The following is a 13,366-nucleotide window of genomic DNA, read 5'->3' as shown; positions in this document are numbered from 1 at the left end:
TAAGGTCTCACATGTATTCACTGAAGAAATATTTAATAATTTCATAATTTTCTAAATAAATTCTGAAGTTCACAATGGTAGATCGAGCCTACTTTACCTCTCCTCTCTCCCTAATGCCACTGAAATAGCAATAAATAAATGCAAAAGAATAGATTCATAATAAACATGAAAGGGTCCCAGCAGCAATCCAGAAAATTTCACAACTGCCTGGAAAACAAAGAAGATGAGATCATATTGATGAAAAAATCTGAGTTGAAAAATCTACCCCTCAAAACACACACAGGAAGAGAACTGGCCTGGAGGTGGAGCTGCTCTGCCCCTCAGAGGCTTCTGAATCAGAGCCTTGATAGAAAAAACGAAATGAGTGTTAGAGTTCTTTTTGAATTTGTCTAGTAGGTCATCTGGTCTTTACCAGAAACTCACCCCACCCCCAACGGGGAAAAAAAAATTAAAAAGCATGGCTGAACTGTGGAGGAATTAATTAAAAGTCTTTCCAAGTTCTATAATCCCCACCTCCATCCTTAGATAGCAAATGGCTGCAATGGCATTTCCTATGTTTAAAAAAAAAAGAATCCATTTGGCCTTGGCTTCTGGAACATTCTCCCCCAAAAGCCCCCTGTTCAGTGACATGGATTTGGTTATACTACTTGGTTCTGCAGCATGTGATATTTGTGTGTGTTTGTGTGTGTGTTAAGAATACTGTTACTGTGAGTGACAGAAGCTCATTAGGGCTAACAAGCAAATGAAGGGGGAATTATTATAGGAATTACCAAGGTGTATCATGAACCCAAGAGCAGCAACCCAGCCAGGCCCCCAGATCTGAAAAACGGAAAGTGTTAACTAGATCTCTCTCTCTCTCTCTTTTGTGAAATACTTCCTCTTTGAGTGTAGGGGTGCAGGCCTCCCCACATCCCCTCAGTGCATCTAAGACAGTCCCCAACCCCCATGTTTGCTATCACATAGTCTCAATTCCAAATACTCAGACATAGGCTCTGATTAATTTATCTTTCTTCCACAGTGCATCCCTAATGGGATTAGCCATAGCTGGAGGTGGGAAGAATGAGGAGAGTCAGAAAATGCAATTGCTGGGGGCCCACCTATAGTAGAAGCAATTAGATGCCTACAGAAAACCCATCCCCTGTCATTGATTGTCACTCTATCAAGTGGGGCTCTGCCAAAAAGACAGAAGGCTTTTATTTTTTCAGCAGAGCCCCATCTGGGGGATAGTCTACTCCTCTCTTCATCTCCCCAGTGCTTTTCTAAGCCAGTCATGGTAATTCTATGCTCTGTGCTAGTGATGGGATTAGGGATAGATATGTGATTCAGTTCTAGCTAATGATACATCAGGGAACATTTCTCGCAGCTGAAAAACAGATATGATGTCAAGACGGCCATTCTGTTCCTATATGTTGCTGTGTCTGTATGTGATTCTAGTAGTTAGCTTTTGCTATATAACAAAGCACTCCCAAAATTTAGTGACTTCATACAGAAGCATTTATCATTTCTCAAGATTTTGTGGGTTGGCCGGGTGGTTCTTCTGGGTTAGCTCAGCTGAAGCTAGGACAGCCTCGCTCGGGCTTTGTAACATCATGTGTCAGGGTTCCAGGGCGTAGCTAAATAAATAAATAATAAATAAATAAATAAATAAAGTTACAATGTGCGAGCACTTTTGAAGTTTCTTCATGCATCACATTTGCTATTGTCTCATTGACCAAAGCAAGTCACATAGCTAAGTCTGATTGAGTAGAGAAATAGACTACATCTCTTTATGGGAGAAGCTAAAAAAATAGTGTAGCAATTTTTGCACTCTATCATGGTGATGCCTAAAACTCTCGCCATCTTGGGACCATGAGAGGTGCTAGCCTGAGGACGGCAGAATGAAAGGACAGGAAGTATTCTCAATGATAACAGTAAACCACTGAATTTACTAATCCTAGAGGGGTGCTACCTTGGAAGTTCTTTTTTTTTTATTAGCTCCCACATATAAGTGAGAACATGAGGTATTTCTCTTTCTGTTCAAAAAACCAGTAACCTGATTAAAAATGGGGAAAGGAGCTGAATAGGCATTTCTCAAAGGAAGATATATGAACGGCCAACACACACATGAAAAAATGCTCAACGTTACTCAGCATTCAGGAAATGCAAATCAAAACCACTTTGAGATATCATTTCACTCCATTTAGGATGGCTAATATTCAAAAGACCAAGAATGATAAATGCTGGCAAGGTTGCAGAGAAAAAGGAACTCTCCTACACTGTTGGTGGGACTTCAAAATGGTGCAGCTTTTATGGAAAATGGTATGGAGGTTCCTCAAACAATTACAGATAGATCTACCATATGACCCAGCTATTCCACTGCTGGCTTTATACCCAGAGGAATGGAAATCATCATGTTAAAGTTGTTCATCGCAGCACTATTTACAATAGCCAAGAGTTGGAACCAGCCCAAATGTCCATCATCAGATGAGTGGATAAGGAAAATGTGGTATATCTACATGATGGAATACTATTCTGCTATTAAAAAAAAAATGAAATACTACCATTCACAACAATATGGATGGACTTAGAGAAAATCATATTAAGTGAAATAAGCCAGGCACAGAAACAGAAATACTGCATGTTCTCACTTATTTGTGGGAGCTAAAAATAAATTAAAAAATAAATATACAAACAAATAAATGGTGGGAGGGGAGACACAACAATCACAATTCCTTGAACTCATTAAGACAAATGAAGAGATATGATGTTGATGGGGAGGATGGGGGAGGGGAAAAAAGGAGGAACTGGTAATGGAACATGAAAATCAACTACATTGTATATTGATAAATTAAAATAATTTTTTTAAAAGGTAAAAGTAAATACTACAGCCCAGAGAAGGGAAGTGGGGAAGGTAGAGAGGGCAGGCAAGCACAGATGTGCTGGTGACTTGTGGTACAGTTGTCCATTGGTAAGCACTTGCTTGTGTCAGGACTGTTCTGGGCTCTTCCAAGCACTAAGGAACCAAACGAACAAACATTCTCAGCCCTGGGGTATTTCTATTTTTATGACAAGTTGATAGATACCAACAAAAAGTTGATGAATCACGAAATGAGGATTTAAGTACATTATTTAAAAACTATAAAAACCACAAGAATGATTAAAGATAATATTAGTATGCACAAAAATCCATAGAAGATGAGAGACAGTGTAAATGTGCTAAAATCCATTTCATTGCAGGGGGAATGGATGCACTTAAATGAGACAAATTCAAGAAACAGATGTATAAGGAAATTACTTAAGTTTGTGATAGGAATTGTCAGAAGTAAACACTGGCATGGTTAAGGAGTTATATCCAGGGCTGGAAGGAGAGAGACTTATTTTGCAATAGCCCTTGGTACTTTTTGTTTAGGTGCATGCATTACTGTTATAAACAAATAAATGATTAAAAAACAACTGCAAATACCCTGGTAGAAGTGTAAGGTAGATATTCACATTTCCACTTTGTATGTGAAGAAACAGAAGCCAGCCTTCATCACATACTTGCGATTGGAAACCAGGTCTCCTGACCACTGGCTCCAAATCCTGCCCCCCCCCCCAAACCTTCTGGTGTTGGATGCAGACTGACTGAGGTTGGAATCCTTGATTCACTGCTGTGACCCTGGGGCAGCTCACTGTTCAGGTAGGGAGAACATGACTACCATTCCATGGATGTGCTGAGGGTACATGCTAACTGCCTAGCACCAGGCCTGATACATAACAGGTTCTCAAGAATGTCAGTTTCCTTTCTTCCATGTTTTATTTTTTAACCCATCCAAACTTCAGAACATCAATACCATTTGTCAATCATGTTGTTTTTCTTGTCATTTCATGTGAACTATCACTAATAATTGTGTGGGCTAGGCTATATCAAAGGGGTTGTCATGACTTAGCAAGGCAAAAATATCAAGTTAACAACATTTGGCAGGAAAATGTGATTCCATTGACACATCCAACAAATGTCCAAGTAGGTGAGTGTTTGTGGGCATGTCATGTGAGGGGTACTGAAAGACTTTTCCTTCATCCCCCAAATACCCTTTTCCCACTCACCACACTGAGATGTGACCCTCAGAATCACTCCCATAGACCTTAAAGAATTTTGGATTTCCCTGGTTCCCTATGAAAGTGCAAGTGTCCCAAGCCACAACCACTTGGAAGAGCAGCTGCACAGCTGAGAGAACAGTCTCCTAGGACTAGACCACTAGGGAGTAGCCTGGGAATGGATGGAGGGGAGGAAAGAGGGAGGGAGGCAGAGAATCACTGAAGGAGAAGGCACCGGAAAACTCCACCAGCTCCCAGGTTCCTTCTGCCTGTTACAACTATCAAGAAGCAGAGCTTCCTCCCAAAGACACTGGATGAGAGCATGTGAGAGCTCACACGGATCAAGCACAGACTATGTGCTAAGTAGGCACTGTGCTAATGCCTCACAGACATGAACACATTTCATCCTCACCACAATCCCATCAGGCTGTCACTAATATTATTTCCATTTTACAGATAAAGAAACTGAGGCACAGGGAAGCTAAGAGTCATACCCAAGTCACACAGCTGTGTGAAAGCATCTGGAAATGAGCCCAGGCAGCTTGACTCCAACGCTGAGCTCTGCACCACTACATTAGAAACATGCTCCCCGTGCAGTGACACACATGTACACGCACATGCACACACACACCCTGGGAGGGCTGTCAGAGAAGTCCTGCTTTCAAGGGCTGCTAGGTGCCAAGTTCTGCCTTTTAGAGCTAGTGAAACAATGAGATCTCATTCCATCACATGTAGGAGAGCTTATCTGATACTAACATAGCAAATTTATCCTCTGTCACTCCAGAAGAAAGAACTAGAGTTGAAGAATGCTTCTTACAGGCAGACAGTTCTAAACTAAAAAGGTTCTGCACAGCAAAGGAGACAATCAACAGAGTGAAATAACAACCTACAGTGGGAGAAAATTTTTGCTAACTATGCATCCGACAAGGGATTAATATCTGTAATATACAAGGAACTCAAGCCATTATACAGTAAAAAACCAAATAACCCAAATAAAAAATGGGCAAAGGACCTGAATAGACATTTTTCAAAGGAAGACGTACAAATGGCCAACAGGTACATGAAAAAATGCTCAACATCACTAGTCATCCAGGAAATGCAAACTAAAACTGCATTGATATACCACCTCACCCCAGTTAGATTAGCTATAATCGAAAAGATGGTGAATAACAAATGTTGGCAAAGGTGTGGAGAGAAGGAAACACTCCTACACTGTTGGTGGGACTGTAAATTATTACAACCACTATGGAAAACAGTATGGAGTTTTCTCAAACAACTACAGATAGATCTTCCATACAATCCAGCAATTCCACTTCTGTGTATATACCTAAAGGAGTGGAAATCATCATGTCAAAGGGATACCTGCACTCCCATGTTCATCATAGCTCTGTTTACAATAGCCAAGATACGGAACCAACCTAAATGTCCATCGATGGATGATTGGATAAGGAAGCTGTGGAATGTATAAACCATAGAATTCTACCCTGTCATAAAAATGAATGAAATTTTCCCATTTGCAACAACATCGAAAGTAGATATGCCTGGAGAAAATTATGTTGAGTGAAATAAGCAAAGCACAGAGGGATAAATACTGCATGTACTCACTCGCATGTGGGAGCTAAGAGAGAAAGAAGGAAGGAAAGAAAGACCACAGTAGTGCGTTGGACTTGCAGAGGGAGAGAACTTCTTACAGGCAGACAGTAGCTCGACATAAGCAGTACAGTAAGAACAGAGGGCTGCTGGGGTAGGTAATGAGCTCCCTGTCCGTGGAAGTGTTTTAGCTTTGGCAGCTGCAGTCCAGAGTTGTGCTAATGGTCCATGCCCTGGACAGGAGGTTGGAAGAGATGAGAGTCAAAGCCCCTGCCAGTCCTGGCGGTCAATTCAAATACACTTCTCCAGATCAGCTGTTGCAAAGCCATGAGATGAAACAACAGGGTATGTGTGATAAATAAGACCCAACCCAGCCTCTCAAGAGTTTACAATGTGACTCTCAGATTTCCTAATGTCATCTTCATAGAGTTTCTAAGGGTTGAGATGTGGAATGATCTCTGGGGTTTTAAATAGCTCTCCACCGCCCACCCCCACCCCCACCCCCACCTGCTCCTCTGTGCCATTAGTTCCACATAGGGTTTCTAAGAGGAATTTAATAAAGAACAGTAAGGGATTCATTCCTTTCATCTCCTAAGGGTAAGTCCGTCCTGACCTGCCCAGTCACCGTTTCTTTTCTCTGTCTGCTTCCGGAGAGGGCTGTGAGGATTCGGGCTTATTTAAAAAAAGAAAGAAAAACACATGTACGATATGTTCTACATCTTTGCCTCTGAAGAGGAAATGCTCTGTGTTACCGTAAATAATAATTTGCAGGTCAGTGAAGGTTGTTAAATGTCCCTGATGCTTTTTCTCACTTCCCTCCAGACTCTCATAATTACTATTGCTCTGAACTCAGCGGGCAAGATGCATATTTCTCTGTCCAGGAAATGACGGTCGTGTGGTACCTTCTTCTCTGTGTGGGGAAGCCTGCGTGTCTGTGTATCAGACCTGTCGAGAATCCATATCGGAGCTGTTCATGTGCCTGCATGGAAACAGCCACACAGGAACACAGCAAGGGACCGCCCAAAAGACTTAAGGCTGCAGGTCGTGGCACCTGGATTCTAAAGCTGGCTCTACCACTATCTGCAGGACCTCAGACAAGTCACAGAACCTCCTGAGCCTCTGATTCTTCTAATAAATACTGTTGCTGTGAGAATTTATTCTTTTATTCAATATTTCACTCAAACATTTGTGGGTCATCACTAAGGACCGTCATCACTAAGGACGGGGCACTGTTGTCGTCCTTGGAGGTGCAGTAGTCAAAAAACAGGCAAAAGTCTCACTGTCCCTGGAGTTCCACTGGGGGAAGCAAATAAATGGATAAATAAGTAAGCAAAATACATAATATTTCTAAGGGCTTTGTTGAAAAGCAAAGCAGGAAAGAGGAATGAGGAGTGCTGAGGAGAGAAAAGGGAGACATGCCTAAGAGGGTAACATTGGAACATAGACTCAAAGGAGGTGAGAAAGCGGGCTGAGGGAACATTTGGGGAGATAGCATTCCAGGTGGTAGGAACAGCAAGTGCAAAGGCCCCGAGGCAAGGGGGAGACTGGCATATTCAAAAAACAGCAAGGCCAGAGTGGCTGGGGCAAAGCAACTGGGAGGAATGCAGTCCAGAGCATGCTGGACCAGACAGGACAGGACCTTGTCAGCCTTTTTACTTTACTCAGAGTGAGATGGGAGCCACTGGCAAGTTTTGAGCAGAAGAATGACATAATCTGACCTGGGTTTTAAAAGAATCTCTCTAGTTGCTGTGCTTAGAAAAGAAAATTAAATGAAATAATATTTCCCAAGGTATTTTGAAAAGCACAAAGTACAACACAAAAATGAAGAACAGTAAAAACTCAGTCCTTCAGACCCCTCAGAAAAAAGTTGTTCTGGAGACCAAGTGGGGTGGATTAAACATGGCCACACATTCATTGTTAGTTTGCCCATTAAGAGGTTGAGTATTTCCCCTCCCAGTGAATCTGGTTGGTCCTGCAACTACTTATCAACACAACATGGCGGGAGTCCTTTTAGAGGACTGGCAGTTTCCTCTCTTTTCCTCTTGGAACCTTCACTCTTGGGACTGCTCCTTTCAGAACCCAGCTGCTATGCTGTGAGAAGCCCAAGTCACATGGAGAGTCCATGTGTAGACATTCCAGGTGGCAGCCCCAGAAGGGCTCCCGACTACAACCACCATCAACGCCTGTCATGTGAGTGAACCATCTCAAAATTTTCCAGTCCAATCAAGCCCTGAGATGATTGCAGCCTCAGCCAATAACCTCTGGGGCAGAAGAACTTCCCAACTGAGCCCAGTTAATACACAGCATCATGAGACATGGTAAAATGGTTGTTGTTAACTTAAGCCATTACACATCGGGGTGCTTTGTCATACAGCAATAGATAGCTAAAACTTCAGGGTTCCCTACAGAGCTGAGTCTCCCCAATTAGGTATCAAAACCTGAAAAAGAAAAGTATCAACCATAACGAATAGAAAACTTTCTAAAACAAAATACACATTTGCCTTCCTTTTTAAACATAATTTACCCCCATTGATTAACCTGTTCTTGGTGATTCAAAGTTATCAATGTGTGTTTGTCCTGTTTTTAGGATGCAATGATGTCCTAAGGACTTATTGAAGTAGTTGGGGCTTTTTGTACTATCTGGCCCTGTGCCTGTTTTCTTCCTTAAGTATTTTGAATTTTTTAAAAAATTATGCCCCCTCATGATTCATTTTTCTGTTTGTGCCTGTTTATGTCAGCTGTTCTCCATGCCTCTTCTAATTTGTTCTTTGCATTTTGAGTGGAAGGAACTTGTTAGAGCAGTAATTTAAAAAGCATGAGTAAACGGGCTTCAAGTAAGGCCTGATTCTGCAAGAGGACGCGGCTTTACATTTGTGGATTTTGTGACAGCTGCTTTACTGAGGACCTGGGTCTTTACAGTTTTCATGTGAATGCACCTGCTGGATAACTTAGTATAGGATGGGGAGGAATTTCTTTGTTATTCCTATAAATGCATTTGGATAGTGGTTCATAGAATCATAGAAGTGGAAGAAAACTTCCAGAGATTTTTAATTTTGCTCCCTCAATTCACAGATAAGACTTAGAATACATGTTTGACTTGTACTAATTCAAAGGAAGAGTTAATAGTAGAATCAAGACTAGACCTCAGGCCTCCAGCTCACAGGCCAGTGTTCCGCCACCAGTTTATTCTGAGCATAAACCTGTCTTGTGATCTGTAGATCCCTAGTGAGGCTAGGAAGCCCAAGAAACACATTCCTATGAGAGATCAAGAAGCTCAGGGGAAACGCTCTGCTCTGCCATAGCACTTACCAGCCATATGATATCAGGCAAGTTGCTTAGGCTCTCCACTATCCAGGACTGTTATGAAAAATAAATAATTTAACACATGTCGAGTACCCAGTACAGTGTCAGGCACACAATTATTATTCATTTAATGATTATCATTCCTCTGGTGTGCCCTACATTAGTCTTAGCCTTAACACACAGAGTGTGAGGCTCCCTATAGGGTTGGATTAAAAGACTACACTAGCATTTCTTTCTCCCTGTAAATTCACCTACTTGATAGGAATATTCCACCTGCAGACACTGCTCCCTGGGGATGGCATCACAAAGGTAGGAGACTGTCCAGTGAAGGCTTCTACTAAGCTGTGTATAACTTGTGGAGGTAGAGGAGGCGCTGTTGAGGGAGTTCAGCCCAAACAGAATCAAGTTTGCTGATTCCTGACTATGGGTCCCTCTGCTGGATAAAGGCTTCCCTGGGGGTGGGGGGAAATGGTCACTCGCAGGAAAGTGAATGTTTGAAGAAGAGACACCCCCCTAGAAGCCAGCAATGAGATGCAGATGCCTCCATTCCTATACCCCCTTCCCCAGCCACCAGTCTCTGAAGACTGGGAGGCCCCCAATACTTGTTTTGTAGAGAATTTAGTCAGTGTTCAGAAGAAAGAGGCTAAAAAAAACCCCCAAAAGTCCTATAAATCAATAACAGATTTTCTTCCTATCAGTTAAAGTATTGAGCTAGTGTCAACCAATCTGGAATGTCTAAATTGTAAAAATTTTTTTAAAAAGGTACAGATTTTTATCTGAGCTGCTTCGTGAAAGCCACCATTCAGAGTCCTGACTTATCATACTCCTCACATAGTCGGAGCTAAGGTATGGGGGCAACACCTTACACCAGTCTAGGGAATTCAGTAGGAAAGTTTTTATTTCTACCTGGCTCAGGCTCTGGTGCTTAGATACTAGCACTTCTGCTGGATCGTTGAGTTTTTCCTCCAACTTATTTCCCTCAGCAGATTTCTTGCACCCTGAACTAATCACATAGAAACATTCAAACCAATGAAGGACACTGCAGTACCCCAAATAACCTCATTGTCAAGGATTAAATGGTCAACATAGTATATGCTCAGCACTGTGTTAGGTGCTGTGGAAAACAGCACTGACAACAACCACAATAATAGTAACAGTAATGCCCGTTACTATATACTGATGACCTACAATATGCCAGGCACTGAGCTAGCCACTTTCTTATATTATTTTTGATTCTTGCAAAAAAATGGACAAAGCAGTTATCATCATCTCTATTTTATACACAAATAAACTGAGACAGAATTCAGGTGAGTTGCTTAAAGTTCTACATCTAGTAAGAATAAGGAACTATATATAACAATTTTCTTGTTCTCAAAGAGTTTTAAGCAACACCATCTCTCATCAGTTATCCAGGAATGTTCTCTTGCTTTTAGCCTCACATTGACATGCATTCAGTCAATACATTTTTATAAAGTGCTTATTATGTGTATCTGAAAATACAATATTGACAACAGAGAAAAAAATACATAGAACAATTACATTCGACTCTATGGAACATAGTGGAAGATCAGAAAAGAACAGTGCGGACGAGAGAAGCTAGGGAAGGTTTTATGGAAGGAGTGAGACATGCGTCTTGAAAATGAAAACAAAAAAAATTACTGCAAGGGTGTTTCTAGCCGGGGAACAGGTTAGGCAGCGACATTGAGGCACCAGTAAGCACAGCGGGAGGAAGCATGGTGGAGGAAAGGGAAGTAAGTCTTAAGTGGGAGAATGAAAGCAGTCTGACCCCTACAGGGATTGAGCAAGAGGATGGCATTCATCTAGGAATTTAATTGGACTATTGCAAGTCATCATTCCAATGCCTCAAACTTCTTATTCTTGGGATGTTTGAGAGTACATTTCAAAGTCAAAGATGAAAACAAATGAAAAAGTCAAAGATGAGTGAAAACAAATGAACAACACTACTTTGCACTAACACTTGAATCCCTAACAATGAGAGAAGCTGTCCACCAAGTTATAGGGTGGTAAGGAAAGTGTTTCTGCCCCTCTTCGTGGAATTTTTTGAGAATTAATCCTTGTTCCCAGAAGATTCAAGTGTTTGTGTAGGTGTGAGTGTGTGTATGTGTGAGTATGCGTATGTATGTGTATCTGTTCTAACAATACTCCAGAAAACTGGAAGAATAGTGTCACTACTCCTCACCCTGATGTGGGAAGCTCAACAGGGACCAGATTTGTTGTGCCCATATCCCCAACGGATTAGCCTGACGTTCTTGAAATGTCAAAGGCTCTCATGAAGACTGTCCTACTTCTCCTTTACCCCCCATAACCTCCCAAGAGGGCAGATTATTCCACATTAAATAAGCCAGATTTAGAGGGAAACTCCTGTTGGGTGAAGGATGGATCCTATGGTGAGATAAACTCCTATAGCTAGGGTAGCTCTCCCAAAATGTAGAAATTTATATACAATTGAAGTGAAAAAAGGAAACGCTCTTGAAAAGAAGCAGAGATCTAAGGACAGAGACAAGGAGTGAGATTAGGAACTGGGAACACCTTCAAGGAGACCCTCCTAGGATGGTTAACTTCTCAGGTATCCTTGAACTAGGGAAAATTAATATTTAGGTACAGTTTTAAATTGCTTTCTTTTGTGGTAGAGACTGTTAGCTGTCCACCTTGTACTTCCCTTCCATTGTACAAAATTATTTCTGGGAAAGGACTGCTCATTCCCAAGCTCCCCTTGCAGGTAAGAAGGACCATGTGGAACACCATGTGGAGTCTTCCAGGGCTCTGGGACTGCCCTGAGCATGAAACAATCTTATTCCTTCAAACTCCCCCTTGCTTCTTCATAGGGAATCTGTTGCTAATAATATGTGAATCATCAGGATGATAACAACTTACACTAAAATTAATAACTTACAGTTTATAGTGTTTGTCCACATATGTGATCTTATTTGATATCAGGAAGAACACTATGACATGGCTCTGGCTCCTACCATTATCCCTTTTTTAGAAATAAGGAAACTTAAACTCATGTCTTACCAAAATCTGGCAAGTGGTAGAGCTGGAGCTGGAGCTAACACACAGCTGGATAGATGCTCTATAAGAGAGAGTTGGTGGATTATTCCCAATTAAATTGCTTTGGTTTGCTCCTTGCCACTGCTACTGTTGTGGTACCCCGTTTCATTACCTTCAGATTTTTCTTGCTGAGACAGTTCTCCCACTTTCACACCTAAAATAGTCAAAAGACCAAGGAGAAGTTCCTGATGTCTGTGGTTTAATTTTGAATCTCATACCAAAATGACAATTAATTTTGAAATGTAGAGAACAATTCAAACTAAAGCCAATTCAAACTAAAGTTATGGCAATTGGCTAAATCTTTGAATATAGGTATCTCTGCTCATTTTTTTAGTTGTGGAGCTCTAAAAAATGGAGCCATGAAGCACCATCTCTTAGCAATTATCCAGCAATGTTCTGTTGCCTCTAACCATACGTTGCATTTATTCAGTTAGTCAATAGTTAGTTTAGAGCAGTGTTTTTTTTTATTATCACTCCCCTGAGGATCCTTTTTAGATATTTTCCCCCCAATCTCCTCATGAAAATTTAATGCCATAGATATACCTTATATCTATTCATATACTGTGGCCCTTAGGAGGGCCACAAAACATTGTACTACCTACGGTTTTTTTTACATCCCCTGCCCCAAGAATTAATTTTTGTCCCTTGGGGGCGCTGTCACCACCATTGAGAATGCGTGGTTTAGAGCACTTACTTTGTGTGAGGGATGTAAAGCAAGGAAATCGACCTGATCCTTGCCCTCAAGAGTTTACAGTCCAATATGAAGTGGGCTTTGTCATGTGTCATCAACAGTCCTAGGAAAGGAGAGAAACCAGAGACCTTGGGTTAATTTCTGTCTAAACCACCAAAGGTGATTTTAAGACCTTCTCAGTCCAGGAGTTTAGAAGCATTAGGTCAGATTTCAGTTCTGAGCCATCATCAGTGGGGACTGTACATACAGAAAAATTGGCAAAGACTGCGGTCTGTGTAGAAATATGGTTGTGAGGCCTTCACCACAAATTTATGGCACGAAGAATAATTTTTTGCTTAAAAAAATCTGTTTATAATGAAACACAAGACAGAGTGGAACAAATTCCTCCAAAATATTTTTTAAAAATGGTTTTTTTCAATCACTTCTATTGAAAAACCATTCAGCAGGATTTAAACAGCCAATGCTACTCAAGATAATGTTTCAGTTTCTTTAACAAGGGAAAGAATTTGAAGCTGAAAAGCCTTCAACTGCTACTTCATTACTTTAGTGGAAATCCCCTTGAATGCTGTGATCTACTCAATTATAGGCTCATAGGTTGAGTCACAAAAAGGTAACAAATGCTAAGAAAGGGACTGAATGGGAAAGTCATTCAAT

The 13,366-nt window shown here is 41.2% G+C and overlaps 1 non-coding gene across 1 annotated transcript; it reads left to right on the top strand.

Annotated features, from left to right (window-relative positions):
• The first annotated feature begins 362 nt into the window (after nucleotides 1-362).
• On the top strand, nucleotides 363-427 carry LOC134379353 (U7 small nuclear RNA). The gene has a single exon (XR_010023753.1). It is a non-coding gene; the product is annotated as a U7 small nuclear RNA (small nuclear RNA).
• Nucleotides 428-13,366: the final 12,939 nt, after the last annotated feature.

Source organism: Cynocephalus volans, chromosome 5 (genome assembly GCF_027409185.1).
Source record: "Cynocephalus volans isolate mCynVol1 chromosome 5, mCynVol1.pri, whole genome shotgun sequence".
NCBI lineage: Eukaryota > Metazoa > Chordata > Mammalia > Dermoptera > Cynocephalidae > Cynocephalus > Cynocephalus volans.
This window is presented reverse-complemented; position numbering and strand designations above follow the sequence as displayed.